Source organism: Taeniopygia guttata, chromosome 4A (assembly GCF_048771995.1).
Source record: "Taeniopygia guttata chromosome 4A, bTaeGut7.mat, whole genome shotgun sequence".
NCBI classification, from domain to species: Eukaryota; Metazoa; Chordata; class Aves; order Passeriformes; family Estrildidae; genus Taeniopygia; species Taeniopygia guttata.
This window is the reverse complement of record NC_133029.1, coordinates 2623247-2647200: the sequence shown is the minus strand read 5'-3', so window position 1 is coordinate 2647200 and position 23954 is coordinate 2623247. Positions and strand designations below refer to the sequence as shown.

The window sequence follows — 23954 nt, the reverse complement described above, 5'->3', positions numbered from 1 at the left end:
ACTGTGCAACATCCAATGAAAAACTTTATCCTTTAACTTTTTTTCTGTCAGAGATAAAATTGACTCTAGTAGTAATTTTTATGTCCTTGCTATTGTAGCAACATGAAGCTGCTTGAAATTTGCTCCGTGCTAAGGCAAATGTAGCTCTGTAGAACAAGAGGAAGCAGCTAGAGCTGGTGATTCTGAAGTTTTCTTTTTAGGCACAGCTCTGGTTCTGCACATGTGTAAGCAATATGGACAAATATCTTCCAATCCAATATTTAAAATTAGTGAGGTTAAATTAACTGTCTATGAGGACACAGTATTTGTATGGCTAGTGCTTAGATGGCCCACCAGCAAGAGATATGTTAAAATGAATGGGAGTGCCTGAACAAGACTAATTCAGGCTCATTTGTTTTTGTCACTCATACATGTACGTGTCAGTGCTTAGTGATTCATTTTTGAGGAAATGACTGATAAATATCAGTCCAAATGACTGGTGGAAATGGTAGATAGAGAGGAAGACAGCAATAGTTCATGTATTACAGGGCTGTAAAAGCAAGCTAATGTTAGGGGGATTTTGAGTGCTGGAACACAAAATGTCACAAATGGGGTGATACTTGATTTTGTCTTATTAATAGCCAAATACTGAAAACGTTTCAGAAATCTATCAAATAACTCCAGAGGAAACTTAAAGCTAGTCTGAAAAAACACTCAGCTTTGCTTTCATTTCCTATTAGTCATTGTGAGAACTGTCTTCCGAGATACTGAAGGTATTATCATGGTTGACTACGTTACACTTAAAACCCTCAGGGCAGCACTACACTTACCTGTGCATAACCTGCAATCAAGTATGAAAAATAAATATTAAGGCACATTTTAGAATCCCTGAGGCCTTGTTTGAGTGGCTTATGCTGTCGACTTTGGTTTATATCATGTTTTAAATTTGGCAGACATATCAACAGCAAGGGATACTTTATTTTCAGTTCAGACAAACCATTTTGTTTAACTATGGCTGGAAAAAGCCCTGAACTGCATGGCAGTACAGACTGCAGGTTGAGCTTTTTTTCCTTCGTAGAGCAATGTGAAACATTTTTATTTCAGGTCTAGCATAGACTACAGACTCTGCTCTTCATTTGCAACATGGTACAAGCAAATGATTAGAAGCAGAAGTGTAGAAAGACCACAGTAAATTGCCTTTGCCTTTTTATATCTTGACCCATGGCTGTGGTCAGGAGAAAACAATATTCTCTAAAGAGATCTACAGTCTATTTCTCTGTTTTACATACTGAAACAGTGCAGAGCACTGTGGGGATTGTAAAACAAGGCAATGTGCAGTTAAAATAAAGTTAGACAGTGCCATAATGTATATGCTCAGGTGGTAATCATTGATCTGGCATTTACTGCTGCCAAGCCTGCGTGGTTTCCATCAGGACACAACTGCCCACGGTGTAGCTGGGAACCTGGGCAGCTCTGGCTTGCATTAAAGGATAACTCCTGAGAACTGAGGGAGGTTTTTTGAGATCAGCTTCTGGCCTAACTCTCCTCTTACGCCCAGTAAGTCTGACACATAACAGACATTCCTATTATCAGTGTAGGATAAGATTTAGGCTTGATCTCATTTAAATTTTATCAGCATGGCTGTTGATCAGCTGTTGTTATTCACACATCTCTCCCAGGCCTAGAGTTATCTCTTTAACTGCTGTTGTACTGATGCCAGGGTATGCCAGTAGAAACATTTTATACCTGTGTAATTGGATCTACAGCAAAGTGATTGAAATAATGATAAAGCCAAGAGCTGGTCTTGTCTGTGCAGGGAATTTTATGACAGAAATGTGTCTCTATAGGCAGGGGTTACAAGTGAGTACCAGAGCAATGCATGGAGGCACAGCACCAGCTAACCCAGCCCTGGGGACACACGACAGGACATGGTGCCAAGCTGAAGGTGATGGAGTCACCAGGCCCTTGTCACGGGCAGAGGGCACTGACCTGGCCACCTGCTCGGGTCAGATGATGGATTAACTTGTTAACTTTCAATAACTTGTGAGTGACTCGGAGTCCCCTCTTTATGCTTCCAGCAGCTCCGGTCACTGTGTAGAAATGCTGTGAAGAAGGAGCAGCTTTTTTCTACTTGGCCTCACCCTGCCTTTTCATTTATTTGAGGCACACAAACAAAACTTATCAAGAATATGGCAGTGACTTTTGTTCAGGAGCTCTCTTCTCTACAAAATTAATGTAAAGAACACAAACATAAAAATTTATTCCTGACAAAGAATCCAAAATATGTGTTCAAGATAGCAAAAGTTCAGTAATAAAAATAGAGGTGCTCAGAACAAATACAGTAATAAAGCTCTTATCTATCCTAAGGAGACAGGCACCCTAACCCTGAGTTCTTTATTTGATGCTCTTGATAATGATAATGATGATAACAATGAAGATAAGGAAAAATATCTCTAGATTATTTTAAAATTTTATTAATGCAGATTAACTTTGGAACTGAAGCAGAGGCAATTTCTCAGGGTTGTGCCCAAAATTCCTTCTTGGTCTGGACACAGAACCTGGCTCGTGCCTTATCAGACAATAAAATTATTCTTGCTCTCAAATTATGACCCAATATATTATATATTATTGGTTATATATTATTTGATACTATTGGATCAAATTATGTTCCTTCAATAATATAAAACTAGTCTAATATGTAAACATAAATAAAATTATAAATATTCTGGTGTACTTAGATTAATTAAACTTCCCAATATACCACAAAGGGTTATTTTGGTTCATGAGTTTACATGCTATAGAAAAATGAAAATATCTTCAAAAATGTTAATGACCCCATTTGTGATCGCACCCTGAAAGGTGTGGTCTTGAAAACTCACTTTAAAATGTTTACAGAGAACACAAGTAAGAATATTAGCAGAAAGACCTAGCAGCATGTATTTGCAGAAGTATATTCTCTAGGATTTTATGCTTTAAATGCATAAAGATTTATTGGACTTGGACCATGTATGGTATTAATACATTTTTGCCAATCCCTTGATTTCTAATTTCTTTGCCAAACAATTTTGAACAACGGTGATGATTTATCCTGGCCCTCTGTAGTTCTGCTTTCATTTTTTTAGTTTAGTTTCAGAGGAAGTTCATGAAATTTAGGGTGGTTTTGTGCCCAAGTTTTGCAATTTATACTGATACAGTTAAAATGCCAAAACATAATAGTAATTGATTAATATTATTTTAAAAACAGTTGTAAGAGTTCAGGGAGGTGAAATCTCACTCACGTAAATCTGCCTTGCACCAGGTCAACTACAGCTTTTATTGCCGTGACCAAAGCCATAACTGCCATAGTACTGCAACCAATTATATCTATTTTTAAACTGAATATGTAAGATATTAAAGAAAATGTCACCTGTATATTTTTGGACTCATGTTCTTGTCAGATACCAAGCATAAGTAGCCATATTTTGAAGGAAGCTCTGCCTCACCACTAAGTACCACAAGTACAAAGTTGCTTGCTTCTTTAAATTATATTTATTATGACTCTCTGGAATGGAGTACACACTAATTTCACTGGCTAAATGGAAATTTGACACCTCTAGGCTATATCCATAGCTACTAGTTACAAAAAATAATAACCATGTGTTGCAAAAAAACAACAAAATATTTAGTTTTCAATTGTCTTATTATACATCAAATACATTATATGCAAACTGTCATGGTCCAGTCCTGTGTATTATTTCATTGTATTTTAGTATTGCTAGGAGCAAGCATAAGAAAAATATTTTAATCTGTTTTGGTTTTCCTTTCAGATTCTTCAGTCTGAGAAATTATGTGAGCTAACAACTTGGTTTCAGCATGGAAAAGGTTTAGGACTGCAAATATATATATATATATATATATATATATTTTGCCCCAACAGGCATTTTCTTTCTTTAACAACAAGAAAAATGCTATCTAAAACTTGAATAAAATGAATTATCTTCTACTGCACTGAAATATATCTTTTAAACTCAAAAGCAAAGGAGACCTATGCTAAGCTTAATTAGACACAGTTGCGTTAAGTCTTGACAAAAACTGATCAATGCATTTTAAGCTGTTTTTTACTTTTTTATTTTCCTGTTTACTCTAAAACTCCTGTGAGTATACAACCAGCATTGCCCTTTTTTTTCCATTTTTGACACTAATTGAGAGATATCTTAATTGGAAGCCTTCTGAGGGACGCTTCCCTGGGGTTATTACAGGAGATCAGGTAAAGCAGCCTCCCAAATAATCAGTATCTAGGCAGCGAAATTAAGTTGTAGCGATGGAAAATACCGCGTGTTTGGGGTTTTTTTTCCCTAAAAAGGACCTTTTTTGGTGATTTTTGAGTTGCGGAGCGGTCGGAGGCCGCGAGGGAGTAGCGCTGCCTGGGGCGCCCTCTAGCGGCGCCGCTCTGGGAAACGCAGCCCGCTCCGGGAGCGCCAAAATAAAGGTTTTTTTATAATAAAAACCAAAATAAAGGTTTCATAACGCCGGTGGGATTGGCAGCGCCTTAAACAGAGAGCTCTGGGTAAGGTATTGTACCACAAACACCGCTTTGAGAAATAGGTAAAGCGTCTTCTGATGCGAGGAACCTTCCTCCCTTCTATTGAGAATCCTGACGAGCCACGGTCGTGCACCTTAGCAACAGGTGTCATTTTGATGGGAAAAAAAAAAATACCTACGTGCAATTCTAAACTACGATTGTTAAAAAAATCTCCCTCAGGAAGCAGGCTGAAGAGTGCACACATAATAACCAAAGCTGAACCGAGTGGACATAATGCCCTACGATGCCAACACACAGCCCAGGTAGGACTGACACTTCTGTACTGGTACCTCGGTGTTCTTGTCAGCAAACCCATTCCGTGACCCCGCTGTGGATAGGTCTGGAATGTTGCATAATCCTATGAAAACCTTAATACCGAACGTTTTGTTCTCCAAATCAAAGGAGAGGAATCCACATCCCAGTGGCACGCGCTTCTGCATAACTCTTCTGTTCAAAACAATCCCAAGCATTTTTTAATGAACAGCTTCACTGAGTGCTGAGGTACAGCAATCCCTGGAATGGGAATTACTAAGCCCTTGGCAACATTACATAGCTGGAAGCATCCATGGCCATTCTCTGCTATTCCTTTGCCCCTGCAGCAGATATTTGTTCAGCAAGTCCTGCCCTGTACTTGCACTGAGTGCATAAAGTTCTTGATGGGGTCCAGATAAGTGTTCTGTCTAAAAAACTCTGCTTTGCAAAGCAATTAATTCATTCTATAGCCCATGAGGGAGTCAGTTTTTCAAAGTTAGGGTCAAAGAATTGTGAGACTATGGACATGAGTTCCTCTGTTTCTCTGGTGAGCAGTTTTGGTACTTGGATTACAGAGCATGGGACGCCGGGGAATATAATTTCCTGCAAATCACACATCAGACTGATCCCTCTTTGGTATTTTATCACCACCATACCACTGGTATTAAGGTGATGTCCAAAAGGATCCTAAAACATACCCTGTTACTAAAGAGTAATGTTCTTCACTTTTGCAGAACACAACATACTCAATATCTTAAGAAATCCAGGTCTGATGATGATTTAAAAGCACTTTATTTCAACAGGTGTTTGCTCTCTCAGCAAGAAAATACAAGGAGAGCTAGGCATGCAACATGCTCATAAAATCAATTCAATTTCTGAATGTGAATTTTTTGAGCTATATCAAACAATATCTGCATATGTTTTTTGAAAATTTTGAGATATTAAAAATATTTCTATTACTGACATGTTAATTTTCACATTAAATCAGAACCTGTCAGGCACGGGAGTTGAAGGACTTGCCAAAAGCCAGATTGAAGAGAGAAGCCTGGTAGGAAAGGAAGATGGGTCTTCCAACATCCAGGTCAGTACCTGATTGACTGCACCCCTGCTGTTCTCCAGCTACAGGTATGGTCAGTGTAGGTATCTACCTGCTTTGTTATTGCCCTGCACAGTCACAAGGAGAAAAATTCTGTACCTTGGCATGGTCACTTCTGTCATTTCTCCAGAAGAAACAGCTCTTGTCTACCCTGGTGGTCATATATTCAAAATCTCAGTCATGACTCTAGCTGATTATTCTTTAATTGCACACACAATTCAGTTGAAAGGAGAATGAATAAAAACATATTTATTTAAGACTAACCAGTGTTTGGAACCCTATAATGAATATTAAATAGTATTTAATAATATTTATATGTTAAAATAGGTTAAACAAGCCACTAAAGTAAGGAGCGGGAGAAAAACAAAAGGATGGGACTTTTCTTGCTAGTAAGTAAAATATCCTGCAAAATATCCTGAAGGTTTATTTTTCCTTTTGCAGGAAATCACTTGTAATTGCATTAAGTTGGAAGGAAATTTATTTTTATTGTGGCAGGTAACAGAATAGCCTTTTAGTATATTTTGTTTGGAATATTTGAATAGATATGCAATCCTGTTAGTGCGCATCATTCTGAAATTTATAGCTTTCCAGTAGAAGCTAATTTAAAATAATGAAAAAAAATATTGTTTATTCTAGCATTTTTGCATGTCTAGACTGCTTCTTAAACACAAGCTGTGCTGTAAAGTACAGCTAAAGACACAATATATTTCAGCTTTCTTAGTTTGTTTCTATTTTGCAAGACATAAATCCCCAGACACTCTTAAAGATGCACAGAACAGCACAGTGCAACTTGTTACATTTACAAAATGTATTTAAATGAACAGTTTCTGCAGATTCCTATTACTCAGTTTGCTGTTATCAAGGACAGGTATTTCATTAATTCCTAGCTGGAAGACTGAGTCTGATTTTGATCTTATTTGAGTTATTTTAAGCTGACACCTGTATTGTCACAGATATCATTGCTGCTGGCTCACAAGCTCCCCCTGCCATGCCTGGCACAGCCCCTGCCAAAGCCCTGCCCTTTGGGTGTGAGTACATAAACTCTCAAAGCAGAGCAAAAAAAAATAATGTATTTTATACATAATTCATGGCTTTTAAAAAACATTGTCACTTGACAGCTGAGTTGATAATAAAATTAGTTTGTTCTACCTCCTGCTGTTAAGTACGAGCCTTCCAGAGCTCTGTGTTTTAATGGTTCTGGCAACACCTCTGTGAGATGATAACCACCACTGGGGCCTGGCTCTCCCTCAAAAATCTGTGTATTTAGAAATGGACCCTTCTAGAAATAATGCAGTCTAAACTTCCTCCCTATCAGCAATAGGTGCATAATGTCTCCACTCCTGGAATGAAAGGAGTAGGGTGCATACAGACATGTGACAATTGTTCATCTCAATTTGTGGCTCTAGGGTTTCTTTTTTTATACATCTGTGTCACTTCTGGTTATTGTTGTGTATGACATAAAGTGATTTGACCTGATGTAATCCCAGTTTCTTGGCCAAAAAATAATATTTCCACAAATAATTTAGAAAAAAAAGAAGATCAGCCACTGTATTCATAGAGCACTACAAAGGGTTGGACTCTGAGAGACCCAGACCCACAGTTTGTGCTATTAGCAAATCCAAATACAGGATCAACTGGCATTGATGGAGCATGGGGCAAAGGAGATAAACAATTATCCCAGAGAAGGTAAAACTTGGACTTTCCATTTTTGAGAAGCAGAAGTAAAATCCAAGCTAGTGCTCAAAAACCCGAGTGGGATTTATTTTACATTTCCACTAAATGAGGATGTGGTAAAAGGAGAGAAATAAATTGCTGCTCACACAAGTATATGGAGAAAAAGAGTCATATTTGGGACTGAGGCAAAATCCTAGCAAAAGATGTGTCATGATGTGGTTGCAATTTGTTCTCTGAGTTTTTCTGTTGTTCTAACAGCAAAGAAGAAACAAAGCAGAACTCTGTGAGACCTTCAGCAGAGAAAGACCTCCAACCTTATCTGCCAGGCTGGTGAAAATAGTTCCTTTTTGTTCCCTGCACCAGTCTCCACACAGCCCGCACCCCCAGCACTGAAGGGAAGGCTTGTGTCTCTTATTTTCTTGCATAGAGACATAAAAGTGAATTACACTCTTTCTTTGCAGCTGTCATCATGTGGCCTCTCAACGACTTATCTGGCGACCAAAGTAAGGCTACTCAAGCAATATATTTTACATGACCTTTGCAAAAATGCTGAGAATTCGTCCTCCAGGCAGTGCATTTTTATTAACAGGTTTTTCCATGGCTGTAAAGCCAGGAGTTGTATAATATCTATGAGACTCTTACATTTTGAGAAGTTAATAAAAAAACCTGGCATCTGTGGGAAGAAGAAGCACAATAATTGCAATCAGGGGAAGGCAGGGCAGCCCCTGCTCTGCAGGGCAGCAGCTCCCTGCAAGGCAGCCAGCCCCAAAGTCTCAGGGACCTGCTAGGACACAAATTGCTCTTAATCAGCCACGGTGCTTACAGCATCCTGAGGAATGAGCTGTAGGTGCTCTATGGAAACCATAGTTCTGAGAGTTTGCCTGCTAAGTGCAAGTTTTAGAAAGGAAGCAAGCTTGACCTTCACAGTATGCAAAACTTTGGCTCTGGTCCTAGCTCTTTTCACATGTGAATAGTTCCTGTGGGGCCTCTTCGTGTGCTCAGAGTAACAAACAATTTCAGGATTTAGACCTTGATCTGAATCGAGGGTAGCAGCAATACCTTCTGTTGAACAGAAATATTTTGTTCATAGCATTTTCTGCATGAACAGAATTAGTCTGACTCAAACTCTTCAGTTTTGTGATGTAGCCGCTCTACTTTGTAAAGGGTTATTGCTCTTTTGCAGCTTTTCTCCCCAATATCTGTTAAATAAACCACCTAGTCCTTACTCTTTTTTTTTTTTTTTTTTTTTTTTAATGAAATAACAATTTTTTACTAAATTTGACTTCTGGCTGTGCATTTCAAACACATTGAGGCAGAATGCTGATCCACTGTAGCTTAGACACCCCATGGAAAGCTGGACAGGTCATCCCCCCCAAGACATGTCCCTCACTTTCCTTTCTAGACTGGCTGATGCTATGGCAGTTGATTGCTCTTGCACAGGACAAACCATCCTGAAGGTCACTTGTGTCCAAGCAATCCACAAAAATTCCTTCCCCAGTTGCCTCTTCTTAGGAATAAAATACAATTGTCCATTATAGACTTTGCTGTTTTAGAAATCCACTGTAACAGCAGCTTGGTGAAATGGGCATTAACAGGATTGATATGCAGTCCTCATCTGTATGCCACCATCGTGATGTAAACCAAACACACAGAACTGCACTCTGCTTTTTATTTTTTAGCCTTTTGTAGTTGCTGTATATCCCATTTTACTACAAAATGTTCAGGAATGTTGATAAATACGTCTCACTGACTGGAAGGTGTTACTCCCAGCAGTGTGGTGCACAGCAGCCAGGACATGAACTCTAATTTGTGGGTAATGTTCTGTTGGTATGGAACGAGGCAGCTCTGCCACCTGTATGTACGTGGGACAGAAATAATGAAGCCATAACTTCACATAATTCACGGAATTTAGCACCCAGAAGAGTAAAATACAATGGGCATTTGGTTAGAGTCAGGCGACTGAAATACGATATGGAAATATGACCTAGAAGAAAAGGCATTACATCTGTTCTGGAGTATTTCAGCATGGTTAATGGCCATGCAATTGTTCATTCCTTGTCCATATTCAAAGACTCTCATTGAATACATGTGTTAACAGGTAAGATGGAGACAATTCAGTGAATGGCTGGGGATTTTCATAAGCTGGTTTTAGAACTTGCTCATCCTCTCACTTATATACCTTTATTTCAGAGAAATTCTGACATTTAAACTATATTTAGCGATAAAAGTGAGGCATCACCTACATCTTGCTAGAGTGAAGAAGGCAAATTAAGGCTTTCACAGACATTTTCATACTATTTTTAAAGAAGAACACATGAAAAACGTGTGCTGTTAGGGTAAGTGCAATGTCTTCTCTTCATCAGAAGAGTTTAAAACTGTCTTGTCACCCAAATACAGAAAAAATGCTCAATTATTTACAAAGAATTATTGTGTTCACTGAGAAGTCCCTACTGCAGGCATCTGGATAAATACTGCAAATAATACAAGACACTCAAATTATTAAAATCAACACCACAAATTAACTATTAATTAAACTGCATTTTCACGCAAGCTGAACTCACCACCACAACCTCACTGTGCCATCACTGATCCCTGATCACAGACTGAACTGACTTCACAGGGCCACCAGCCCCCACCCCCGGCTGCATCGCCCCGGGCATCGCCCCCAGGCGGACCCCGCGGCCCCAGCGCTGCCCCTCCGGGGAGCGGGGTCCGGCTCCAGCCCGGCCCCACGGACACTGGAGGCCGCCGGGGGCGACCGAGGCCAGCGCTGCTCCCCTCGGCGGTGAGTCCCCGCCGGAGGCTGCGGCACCACACCCCCGCCTCTGCCGTGGTCTCCCGCACCCCCGAGCTCCGGCCCGAAAGAGGAACCGCCGAAACGTGCGGGACGCCCGCCCCACTCCGCGCCCAGGGCAGCCAACACCTCCGGGTACCCAAAACCCCCGAGCCCGGGCACTCAGCATCCCCCGAGCCCGGGTACCCAAAACCCCCGAGCCCGGGCACTCAGCATCCCCCGAGCCCGGGCACTCAGCATCCCCTGAGCCCGGGTACCCAAAACCTCCGAGCCCGGGCACTCAGCATCCTCCGAGCCCGGGCACCCAGTATCCCCCAGGCCCCGGTACCCATCACCCCCGAGCCCGGGCACTCAGCATCCCCCGAGCCCGGGCACCCAACACTCCCGAGCCCGGGCATCCAGCGTTCCCCGAGCCCGGGCATCCATCCCTGCCGCCGGGAAGGCTCCGCTGAGCCCCGGTCGCTGTCCCTCCGCCGCCCCTGCTCGGAGCCTTCTCGCGGCGCCCGTTCGGCAGCGGGAGCGCGGCTCGGCTCCGCTGCCACCCCGGGCTGCGGCGGGGGCGGTGGGAGCGGGCACGGCCGCACTGACGGGCAGGGAGGGCGGGCGGCGGAGCCGGGGGCGGCAGCTCTTCTGCGGGCACGGGCGCTCTCCCAGCCGGGGCCAGGCCGAGGGGCGATCCCTCACATCCCCTCTCGCTCCTCCGCCGCGGGAGGCAGGAACGCATCGCCCATTGCCGACTCGGAGCTGCCCCGCCGCCTCGGGCGGCAGCGCCGCGCCCCGCTCCGGTCCCGTTCGCACCCCGAGCGCCGCTGTCCCCGCTTCTCCCCAGCCCGGGAGCCGCCCGCCGGGCAGCACCGCAGGGCGGGGGGCGCCGGCGGGGACCGGGGCCGCCCCCCGGCGAGGCGGCGGAGCGGCCACACCGCCGCTTTCGGGGGATTCTCCGAGAGGAGCGGGCAGGGCGGCTCCGGGAGGGGGAACCCCCCTCGGCCCGGCCATTCGCGTCCCCGGCGTCGCTCCTCCTCCCGGCGCTGATGTCAGCCGCGGGGAGGGCCGGCTGGCAGCGGCAGAGCGGGGCGCGGGCGGCCGCGGCAGAGCCCAGCCGGAGCCGCCGCCGCCGCCGCCGGGACAGCGCGGGCTCCGGGGCGCCGCCGGCAGCGCAGCCCGCGGCCCAGGGCCAGCCGGGCAGCTCCGGGCAGCTCCGGGCCAGCCCCGCCGGGCGCCGGGCGAGCGGCCAGCGGCGGCGGCTGCCCCGCGGGGGAAGCCGGAGCTCCGGTGTCCGCAGCCGCCCGGCGAGGGAAGGGCAGCCGGGCTGCGCCGCGGAGCCGCGCCGAGTTCAGAGGCTCTCCGCGCAACTTGGGTTACGCGGCCGGACCTCTGCGGACTGGTGCGGGGCTGCCAGGGCGCGATTGCCTTTGCATCGTCTCGCGGCTGCAAAAGCAGATAATTGACTAAACCCAACAGAAATAAAACAAACTCAGGCTACCTAAAAGTTAGGATACCTTTTTTCTTTCTTTTTTGTATCCCCACCCCGTTTCTTTTACAATTTTATTCCCTATGTGGAAGTCGTGTGTGATTCGCGCTCGGCGCACTGCATGGGAAGAAGCGGCTAGTGCTTTGGATCGAGGATTTGCTGTTGCAAAGCGGTCTAACTTCCATGCAGTGGGGCAGCCTTCACTACTCTAAACGCCTTGATGATGTGCTGAGGAGCCCATGTAGATTGGCATCTTGTGCAGAGAAGGCACTTAAGGTAAGAAAGGGGCTTGGGGAAAAGGGGGATTTTTGTATCCTTTTATATGATATCTTTTGTCCGGCATCCCGCCCCCCCACCATTGGACGCAGAGCCTTAGCGGTTCATCCAGAGCAGTATGGATAGGCTGGAACGGATCAAGTAAAATGAAAGTCTGCTCCTGTGAAAAGTGCACGGAGCTCACAAGTGATTGCAAAAGCTGTATTTATTTTTAGTCTGGTAGCACAGCGCGGTGAGGATGTGTGCTCACGGCGCGGACAGTGAGCAACTCGCCTAGCTCAGGAATGAGCAGATCCACGGGCTCAGCCTCCGATGGGCAGTTTGCATTGGCTGCTGCATTTTGTTGAATGTGTACCCCCCGCTACCTCCCTAGAGCATCCCATCAGCCTGTTTGATTTGTTGTTTTTTGCAGATATAGTGCCTACTATTAATGAGAGGGGGTGAGGGGTGCGAAAAAAACCCGAAAAAAAAAACCCCATATGGAACATTTTATTGATGTGATCATAATCCTGTAATGGAGATTGTATTAAATGAGGATTGCATCAAAATGCCAGGCTGCTGTGGGGAGCAGAGAAAGCAAAAACTATGCTGGATTGTAAATGAAGTTCTTTGATTGAAGGATTTTTTTTTTTTTGAACCATGAAGGGATGTCTGTATGTTTAAAGTTGCTGTATATGTGGAGTACTGGAATGGGATGAAAACCAGAGGAAGCTGAAACGTGTTTTAATTGACTCAAGCTCTGGATACAGTTAGAAATGGTTAGAGGCATTGCAGTGATGCCCAGTGAATTCTTGGTTTCAGCTATGGAGACCACAGAGAGGCAAGGAGAGAGCAGAACACAGAAAGAGAAGGAGAGAACGTGATGGTGTGGGGAAGGGAAGGATGGTTTGTGACTTTTGCCGTCGTGGTACAGATCTTGCAGCCTGCTGGCTGCAGGCAGAGACCTTGCAGGCGATGTGGAAGGCAAAGGATTTATCTCTTTACTCTCCTTTTGCAGCCTGGGTGTAGTTGCCTGTAAAGTAGCTGCGAGGTGCATGGCAAGAGGCAAGCAGGGACCTATTTGCCCTTCTCGGACACTGAAGGAAACTGAGGCTGGGAGAGATGCAATCACCTCAGCTCATCCTGCCTTTTTGAGCTTGAGTTGATAATACATTTTGAGTAATTGTTGCTGCTTATCTCAATCGGCAGAGGAGGGGAGAAGATGTTCAAGTTTATTGAACCAAAGCAGACCTGAGGACAGTAGATACTATCAGCTCATCCTCGCATTCTTTTTGCGCTCAGTTGTATTCTGGCTTGGAGAGCTGAGCCACAAAGAGCACCTTCTTCAAGCCTCACTGAAAGGAAGCCTAAAGACAACAAAAAGATTAAGTGCAAGATAAATTGTAACTTTTTGCTTGTCTGCAGTGGAAGTAGCATTGATCTGCCAGATTGCACAGGTCAAAAGAGGTAAGATAAGGAACAAAGTTATTTATTTATTTATTTATTTACTAACATTCCCACACACACAAACAAAGTTGGCGCGCAGGGAAACATCCCAGAGCACGGATGCACCGTGGCTGAGCACGACCTAAGAAAATGACGTAAACAGCAGAGAAATTAGTGTGAGAATTCTCAGCAGTCCCCATCTGTAACTGCAAAAGAGTTGGTTAAATGCTAATTTGCAAACCAACCCTGCATAGCTGATGTTCTCAGAAGGAATTTGTTCTCCCATTTGTGTACAGGATCTCAGGTAACATCTCCAGAACTCAGTTTCTCTCTTGCTGTGTTTTTGGCATAAAGTTGAGACGGAAACACTTATTTTAAATAAAATGAAGGAAAGTGGTATGAGCATGTTGAATTCCTCTTAAACATTTTATTTTGGCAAAAGGCAACTTTTCGTGAATTGTAAGAGATAGGTTTAGAATATTCATGGCTTAACTCCAGGGAGCTTAGTGTTAGCTCAGTAGGCAGAAGGTTCTTCCTCTAAAGAGGTATCTGGAAAAGATGTTTAAATTTCAAGCCATATTCAGTAGAGACTGTTGGTTTCCACATTTTAAAATCATTTTTTTATGCCTCTAAGGGGAATGGTGCTTAATCTGAGCAATAAAGCAAGTACTCCTAGCTTGCTTGTTTAATGGAAAAAGCAAGCAGCGTGCTCCAACTGTACTTCTGTATGTCCAATACTCCAGATTTTACTCTATTTTTTATCAAATAACAGCTGTGGAAGAAGTTTTATCCTTTGAAACCATGGTTATCCATGCAGACCTCGGTGTGTATTTTTGCTACAGAAGAACTCTACTTCATGGCTGCATTGTTCATTCTTGAAGCATTTCTTTAAATGTGAGCCTCACTATAGTTAAAGGATAATTTATATTCAGTGTAGTACTGTCTGCACAGTGGAATTGGCTTTATACATCACAGCCTCTGCAAAAAAAGAGATCAAAGATCTGAACCTGTGGTCCTGAATTGAATTTGTATTCTAGGTGGACTTGAGTAATCTCATAGTGGAGCCATTCATGCTCCCAGTTAGGAGTATGTCAGCCTTTCCATTAAAACACCCATTTGCTTACAAATGTAATAGCTGGTTTTAAGGACGGGCTCCAAGCTTAAATTGGAACATTCATACAGTAAAAGGAAAAAAAACAGATATCCTAAACAATCAAGTCTAATAGCATTTGGTACTGCTGAGTTTATAGAACGCTTAGCAGGCAACAACACCTGTATGAAAAATTGAGAGGTTAAAAGGGAAAACGAAACCAGCAAACCTTTCAAAAGGCCCTTTTGGATCCAGGTGAGTGTTTCCACCTGAATTTTAAAGGACCCTGCGGTTGTTAAACAGTCAATGGGACTTTTCTTAAAGGAGGACAGCACTGGCTCCAAGCAGGAATTAGTCAGATTTCAATTCAGTTTCACACCCCATCAGAACTAATGCCTTTGGCACTGATCCACGTAGTTCTTTGGAGGGTTAAGTTGCAAGAACAATAAACTCCAAACCTTGTATTGTAACCAGTGAAGTTTTCCTTTCAGCGAGCCAAAGAGAACCGCTCACTTTTGAATAGTGCTGATTGTCTGACCCAGGTGTTGGAAGCCTTTGGGGGATGCTGCTGCTAACTCTCACTGCCAGGTTATCCACCCGAAAGAGCCAGCCCGGTAATCCTGCTTCCCATCAGCTGACTGCCAGCGGGACTTTGCAGAACCCCTTTTGTCCAGAGCATCCCAAACCTTTTCCTGGAATTACAAATACCTCTGGATCCAAGAGTAGAGTTGCTCACGCTATGTAATGCCAATGTTCAAGGAGCAGGTTCAAGACGCAGCTTCCTGTATTCCAAGTATTTTGGACTGGATGAAATAAATGAGTATTGTTTGCCATTTACATAAAAATTCTTTGGGGAGATTAATATTCTTCTGTCCCAATTACCTCTTTCTGCAAAGAGTTTGCTGAGGAAATTTGTGGCAGTTGTCTTTCTTTTGTGAATTAGCAGTGACCATATCTGTCTTGGGTCTTTGAAAATTCATCCTCCTTGCAGATACACAGGCAAGTAACATGATGTCAGGAGGAGTTAATGTGAAAATTAAAATACAGATGAAAAACACTGTGGGATTTAGTGGGCATAATCAAATCATGGTAGCTTTGACAGTAAGTAAGAAACTGTGTCATAATTAAGTATTCTTTTCCTTTGAAGTCTGTTGTCATTGTGTTTGATGAAATCCTGTTGGAAATTATTTCTGAGACTCTTAGAAAATATATGATTTCCCACAGACTATGCAAGATTTAGCCTTCTTGATCCCACACGGTCTGAGCCAAATCTTCCTGCAATCTGTGAAAAAATTTCTAGTGGAGCAGAGCCTTCCATAACTGCTTTTAGCCTTTCATTGCGTGCATACTTCAACTTCTGCCAGTCCTTCAGGAGTTCTACATGTTCATGTGGTATTGAAGGCATTGCTGTGAAGCAGTTTTACTTGCAGGGGTGGCAGAACTCAGCCAGTTTAACAGCAAATGTTTTACTAACTTTTCAAGGAAGCTCTTCCTAATGTCGTTTTCCTTAATTTAAGTTGTAAAGGGAACCTAAGTAACCAGATCATCAAAGAGCCAAATGTGTTTTTAGAGAGACAGGTTAATGTTGAAGTCACTGGAGACTTCCAAATTCAGTAGTGAAATTACAAGCAGAGGTGCCCACTGTCTTTAAAAGCCATCGCTGGTGGGTTTAATGTGGCAGCTCCCTGTGCTCAGAAACTTCTGCTTCATCTTCCTGCCAAGGGAACATCTTGCCTCGTGTTCTACTTTGATGTGATATGGTTGTTTTGGGGAAGATTTTCTTCCTCCAAGCCGGTCTAGAAATAAGATGTCACTGGTGATGTAGTCTGTTTGCATATCAGTGTTTATCTGTTACATCCTTAAGGACATAGTTTTATTATGGTTGTAGGACTTTAATTAGTCATTATGTACGCTCAATGCTGTCTACTGAAGTAGCAGGAAATACATGCTAAAGGGGGAAAAATCAAGTATAAGTTTATAATGCTTATGCACAGCATATTTCATTTAACCAACTGTGCAATCTTGTTAAATAAATAAATGTCTGTGTATGGAAATCTATGATCTGCTGGATACGTGCTGTCACACGTGGGCACACTGCAGCCACATGCACTCATGTTTCCAGCTGGAGTCCCTGGCACAAGACACAGCCATGCCCACCCCAAGGAAAGTATGAAATGCCTGGGGGATGGCTGAGCTGCATAAAATGGAGAAGGGAACAGTTATAAAAAATCCACTCTCTCCCTCCAGCTTGTAACTCAGATTTCATTAGGTCACTTTTTTAAAAAACAATCCTCCCAAGAAAGGAGGTTTCGTGTCTGAGTTTTATCTCTGCTAATGGAAGTAATAATTTATACCCATGTTTAGTCATTTCTGCAGGTTCTGTGATTGCTCTTGTAGTTACAAAAGTTGTATTTCCCTGTCTCCTGACGGGTTTGAGCTGTGTGTCCTGACAGGCACATGGTTACCTGGATCACTGGTTTTCCTTGGCTGTGAGGGCATTTTTCTCCCTGAAATGGAGCCTGGCTTCAACTGGAGGCGCCATCTCAAGCTGCAGGTTGGATTCACAAACTGGGAAGAGATTTTCCTACGACTTGTGGGATGTTTCTGATGAAAGACCTAGACTTATTAAATAGCCAAAGGGAGTGCTGTAGCATTCCCTAAAGAAAAGTGCAAAGGGACTCTAGTGGTTGGAAATTCCATTAAATGATGGCTTAAAAAGAACTGTAACGTGCATATATAACTCTGAACTCAAATGATTTAGGGCCTCAGTGTAGTAGTTTGTTTAGATTATAGTTGCTGTCAGTAATTTATAAATATAGGTAGGATACAAGGATGAAACTAAAGCTATCATTAAATGGAGTAATGGCTTCACTATGTCAACCATTTAATTGACCCTTGGAAAATGTACGTGGCAATGTGTTGTAAATCAAAATCAGGAGTGCAATGCAACACAGTAATAATTTTGGGGATGAAAATACGGAAAATTAATTTTCTGTTCATCTCCCTTGTCCTACCTTGTCCTCACTTGAGGCTTTCCAGAATGAATGGATTCCAGAGTGAACTTTCCAGAGTGAACTTTCCAGAGTGAAAGGTTTTGAAATAGTTTCTGGTAATTGGGAGTGTCCTCCAGGAGATCAGTTCAGTGCTTGTAAGCAGAGCGTACATCCATAGATCACTGTTTAAAATTCATGTTCAGGAGACCGGTAATTGATTGACTTATTAAAGAAAATGTGATATATAAAGTAAATCAAGAATTCTGCTCTCCTAATTTGTTACAGAGACCTCATCCTCTGACCAAGGGGCAGCTGAATTGGCATTTGTTACTTCTTTTTCTATGATTCCACCAGAAACTTCAGGAAAAAAATCCCATACACTTGTACATGTGCAATTGTTTATGGCATTAGTGAAATCTGAGGGTGAAAGTTACAGAAGGGTCCTTAGATACTGGGAAATAATTGTATATTAATTGTATGTAATCAATCTGGGGTAATGGCGACTAGAAAAGTAGAACTATCATGAGATTTTTGGTATTTACATATTCCCCCAACCATATATAAGCCCTTTAAATATATCTAATAGAAACCATAAACCACACTTTCTTAGCAAGAAACTCCTTTAAAATCCCTCTTTAAACTGTTACAGAATCGTTGGCCGTCAGTTACAGTTATTTGTTTTTTGACAACATTCAAATATCAGGTTGTACCTTGCACAGTTTAGATTTATCCACAGAGAGGAAGAAAACCATTTTCATGAACTGCACTGGGAGTACCCTAAAGCAGAATGCAAAGTATGTTTGAGATCAGTTCACAGAACATTAACTTGAGGTGTTTCAAGCTAGAAAGGGGGAGAAAAAAGACACATGGCATATCATAAAATAAAAAAAAAAAAAAGTTGACCACTTAAAAAAATTCAGAAATCAAAGACTTTAATGCTTTCAAAGAGATGTCTCACTGGTGTCTCTGGTCAGAAGTGTTGTGTTCTAGCTGAGGAATGAGGTGGGATGTGTAGAACACTGGCAGCCCTGTGAGCAGTGAGCCCTTCTGGCTGTGGCAGTGCTGAGCCATCCTGAGCTGCTGTGCAGAAGGCAGAGCCCTCCCTGGTGCCAAATACCAGCGGCTCTCCCAAGAGGTTTGAGTGTTTTAATGCAAGCACTTAAAAACTCCGGCTTTCTTCCATCCCTGAAAACAGGGCAAATTGAATTTACTCCTACTTGCTCTTTCTCACCTTCTAAATTTGACTCAACTGTCTTTGAAATGAACTTGTTATTTGAAGCTGAAAAGTTGGTGCTTTGATGGTTGAGTTTTGGGCCAGTTATTTTTTATTTAACATTCTGTGTTTTGTGGCTTATCAAATGGTTAAGCATCAAGCAATCTGTCCAGGTAACAGAGTGCAACCCTCAGCACTGGAAAAAGACATGGTTATATATTGGACAGCCACACTAAACAAGAAATACACACACAAAAAAAGATTCTCTCTACTTTCCATTAGTCTAAACTTAGACAACAAAGAGAAGTTAAAACACAGAAGGAATTTATAAACAGGAAAAGAACTGGCTGAAGTTTACTTGAATTTATAATGAAAATAATTTACTTTTATTCATAAAATGACAGATTCCTTGTAGAATAGTGGGTTAAATCTGAAATCCATTGTATTATCCATTAGATTGAAGAAAAAAGTAAATGTGCTGGTATTTTTTTTTATTTTGTGCTAGGATAATCTTTTTATGATTGTATTGCCTTCCCCAGCTCACATTCAGTAGGAGGTTCTTGACAACATAAATGGAATTTGGCTGCAATTCTGTGTTTGAGAAGTGCTCTTTGGAATCACTGGTAGGGTATACTTTAAAAATACAAAACATTATCTTAATTGACAAAGTATTATTGTTCTTTGAAGTTGCTTAGCATCATATACTGGGTCAGTTGTCCCATAAATGCTTCTTTTGGTTATTTCTTTTCTTGCTAACTTAGCAAGATAAGCAGGTGTCAGGTTTTGGTCATTGTTCAATATCAGTGGGTAGACATAAAACTCCAGAATATTTACCTGTTAAGTTTGATGAAAATTTTATCTGGCTTCATAAAAATGCCATTTGCTATGAGTTCCCTTAATATCAGTGTTTGTACTTTTGTTGTAGCACACTTAAAAAGAAAAGAGGATTTAAAAAGTAATGCCTGAATCAAAAATTGTGCAACATACCTCTCCAAAAAATGTGGAGAGTCTCAGTTCCTTACATGTAGTTCATTTTGGCAGGTACAGTACTTTCAGGCTCTATTGTGTATTATAAATGCTAAAAAAAAAAGCATTGAAAGGGAAAAGGTTTAGAGTAAGTGATTTAGAAGAGGCTGGCAGGTGGTAGTGTGGCTACTGCAGGAATAACTCAATTCTGGAAACCAGTCACTTCAGAGTATTGGATCCATGTCTTGATTTAGTCATTGCTGAAGCACAAATCACTTTGCTGATCTGCTGAACTGCGAGACACTGGTTGATGGAGATACTAATCAACCAACAGAAATTGCTTCCTGAAAAATTTGGGATGCTCCAGTGATTAAAGGGATAACTTGGTCAGGACACCTCTCTAACTGCTGTGTAAGTGGTTACATGTACATATGATACTTATGTAAAACCCTGGCACTACAAATAGGTCTTCTGCAAACCTCTAAGGGGAAGTGAAGTGGAAATGATGAAATTTCAAGACACTCTTGGAAACAGCTTCAGTGTGTTACTATGGTAGTAAAATACCTGTTGATGAGCCTCACAAAAGTTAGTTGTGCTCAGATATTTCTTAGTCTGAAGGCTGAGGGAATTTATCTTTTTAACAGACTATTTTGTAATCCATAAGACCAGTTTAGGGATGACAGCCATCATTTTGTGAGCCACATTTATGGCCGACTTTCCTCCTTTCCTTTTCTTTTAATACTCTTTGACTGATGTTTTTACAACCTCAGCCATAACAGTTTTGGAGGGAGAAACATCAAATCTGTTGTGGGTTGGAAAAAACCATTTTCTTTCTCAGCTTTTGAAGGTCCTACTCAGTTTTGTGAAAGACCCTGGAAATGGGAGCCCTATTTGGAGTCCTGTATTTCCATCCAAATGGAGTTTCCTGCTGTGCTTGATATCAGTGTGATTTTAGGCTGATTTCTACGTGCTAATTTGCACTAGATCCTTTGCCATTTTATGTTTCCTGAATATAAAAACTCTATTCATTGAGTTTCCTAGTGATTCGAAGTGCTTCCAGCACATTAGATAATCTTGGTAGTAAACCAAAAGAAATACTCGAAGCGGATTCTCCTTTTTGCGCACTACAAAAACGTTCACTTAATGTACAGAAGTATCCTTGGAAATTTTCAAAGCTTGACCCAAGGCCTTAAGCAGCCTAATGTAACTTAGAAGCTGGAAGCAGGTTTGGCTAGACAGACTCTCTAGAGGTCTCCCAGCCTGAACTTCCCTGTGGTTCTATAAAAAGACATTGACTCCTCTATGTAGGTCACTGCTTTTTGCCTTGTCTCAACTGTGATTTTTCGCTCAAATTCAGGAGCTTGCTCTGTCCTTGCTGCTCTGGTTGTTCAGGTGATGGTGAGGAGAGGGGCAGGACAGGAAGAGAAACCGACTAGTGAGCAGAGGAGAGGTGTTATTTTTGGGCTGGATCTCAGCACTGGTTGCTATTCCTGTCTCACAATGTGCGACTTGGTGTAATTTTGGAGGCCTCCTTCAGCTGAGGTTATAGAGACAAGGCTGCCCCTTCAACAAGTCATCTCTTCACTTTATGCAGGTTGAAGCACTGCTTTTGATCTAAAAAATTCTTTTTATTTTCCTTTCTCTTTCCAAGGAAACCCTGCTGTTCGTTTTTGTTCTTCTTTAAAGGCCAACTGGAAAGCAGAAGCCTCAGCTTTATTAACAGAGCTGAGGGCAAGAGAACCCGAGACTGATTCTTTTCCCTTAGTCCTACAAAACTTAAGTTAGTTGACATTCAGAGCTGTAAGACAAACTTGTTAATTCAGTTTTTCCTGAGGGTTTTCTGGGGTGGACACATTAGCTACAGTGTAATTTTGTTTGTATTTGTGAAGAGTGTTCTGCTGATACTTCATGTTGATGGTTTATTGCTCTTGACTACAAGAGTGACTGGAGGTTGATTGGCAGATTCCCTACAGAAAAATGCAATAAATGCAGTTTCTAGAGAGGGACTTAACAATGTATGACTGTGAGGATACGAGAATAAATTCAGTTTGAGAATAGACAATGTTTTTATGGGCAGAAATTTAAGTACTTTGATTAAATATAATAAAAGATCCTTACAAATCAAACCAAGGATCATAAAAATCCTCTGAAAAGGATATTTATGGTTACAGATGTTCTAATGTATTTGTTGTTTTATCATGGATTTATTTGTCAAAGCAGGCAGTCAAAAAAAATATTCACAGGGAAGCAATGATGAAGGTGCATTAATATGAAGAAGCATTTGATGATTTTTGTAGTTGTTAGAGCTTCATTTCTGGTAGTTTCACTTACTTCCCATGCTATCTGTCTAACATGATGTCATTGGTATTTTTTTTTTGTACATCTAAAAGGATCATAATACTGCCTATGCTAAATTTAGCTGAAATTTAGATTAAAAATTACTTCCGTGGGTTTGTGTTGGCTTATTTGGGCCAGTTTTCACTGAAAGCTCAGCAGAATACTGCAAGTACTCATTCAGTATTTTCCATCCTTGACTCTTGCTGTACCATTTTGTTTCTGCTGTCTGCAAAAGAACATTTTCCCTTAAAAAATACTTAGGTGTTGCTAAATATTTCAATAAATGTCTGCTGCATGCAGTTGGTTGGACATTTAGCGTAGCTGTTCCACAATAATGGACTGTTTCCTTCAGATTCCATTGATGAAAACTGCTTATCCTAATTCTTTGTTTATCTTAATGAAGGTGTGCTAAAGGCTGTATTGCATTTGTACCATTAGACACTCTCAGCCTGATATTTTCAGAACCCTGCAGATGTGGATTTTAAACAAATGAAAAGAGCAGATGGCGTACAGGGAAATCTTTGGTAGGCCAAGAAGCTAAATCAAAGTTTCCCTGAGTTCCAGGAGGTACCTTATGTAGGGACTGCTTTTCCATCACTAGAAAATTTAATAATAAAGTGTTGATCTACACTATGTTGTAGAAGGTCCTAAATATGCAGAATATTCTTTAGGAAAAGTCTGAGCCATAGGAAGAGATCTGCACCGTGCACTTTGCTTTTTAGAATGTGTTTTAACATGGGGCTTAGGCTTGCTTTGAGACAATCAACCCTGATGGTGCTGAATATAAAAAATGTCAATATAATTACTCATCTCCAGCAGAAAATATTTTTTGCCATTTTTTCCCTTTGTGGAGGAGGGGATGAACTGGTTTTCAGTTACTCTTTATCATTTCGGTTTCTATTTTTGCCGCCGACTGGGAACATTTACCAATTACTTTTTTCCATCTTGCATTTAGAGATGGGCTATCTTATGAGATAAAGATTTAGAACTGAAATGCCCTGGTGTACCAGAGTGAACTGGTGGTAATTCAGCAAAAGCTTCTCCTCGTCTGATGGTCAGGAACTGGACACAGAACTGTCCATGGTCAGCTTTGGATATACAGTGAGCTACTTAGACCACTCCAGTGCCAATCCATTAATCATTAATCATTGCTCTCTTAGTTAAGACATTGCAAGTGTTCGTTGTAGAAACTTTATATTAAATGTTCTGGGTGAGGCACATATGTATTAACTGTTTCTGTTTTGTTTTGCATTTGGGCAACTGCAATAAAAGTTACGCAAATAAAAGATGGTACCCAGAAAGTCAAAACACAGATAGTTGTTCTGATCCTTCCCTGATTTGAATTACTCTAAAATAATCTAAAATATCCATAATTTCAAGCATATCTAGGCAAGAGAGTACAATTTAAATGTATAGTTACCATCATAGATACCATGTATGGGCTCTATAACCAAAGGGAAATCACAGATTTTCAATTTCCCTTGGAATGTGTTCACTATTAAAAAGTGTTACCAGAGTGTTGTTTGTTGCAGGAGAAGAAAATCCTGCTCAAGTTTTTAATGAATCTCTTGAGAGAGTCATCAGATTTACAGGTTAAAAAAGCTGTAAACATTCTACTGGGAACAGTCATTAAAGGGAAGATGAATGTGAGTGATCTGCACACTTCTTCTGAAACAGAAGCCCTGAAGATGATTTACAAACCAGAAAGCTGTTTCTCTCTAAATGATCTGTGTTGCTGCACTGCGCAATGAAATACAATGTATGATTAAAGTAAGTCTGTTTGCAAAATCAGAACCAGATTCACTGTTTGGAGAATTCTTTAGGTAA

At 41.7% G+C, this 23954-nt stretch overlaps 1 protein-coding gene across 5 annotated transcripts in view; it reads left to right on the top strand.

The window, feature by feature from the left end:
- The first annotated feature begins 11436 nt into the window (after positions 1 to 11436).
- PCDH11X (protocadherin 11 X-linked) overlaps positions 11437 to 23954 on the top strand; it is a 427642-nt gene continuing 415124 nt past the window's right edge. For 4 of the 5 annotated variants that reach the window (XM_030272410.4, XM_030272409.4, XM_012573008.5 and 1 more), the window contains exon 1: positions 11566 to 12103. The gene's annotated coding sequence lies outside the window, so the exon portion shown is untranslated. Of the gene's footprint in view, positions 12104 to 13384; positions 13550 to 23954 lie in introns of all 5 variants that reach the window. The other variant, XM_072929023.1, reaches the window with a different exon arrangement.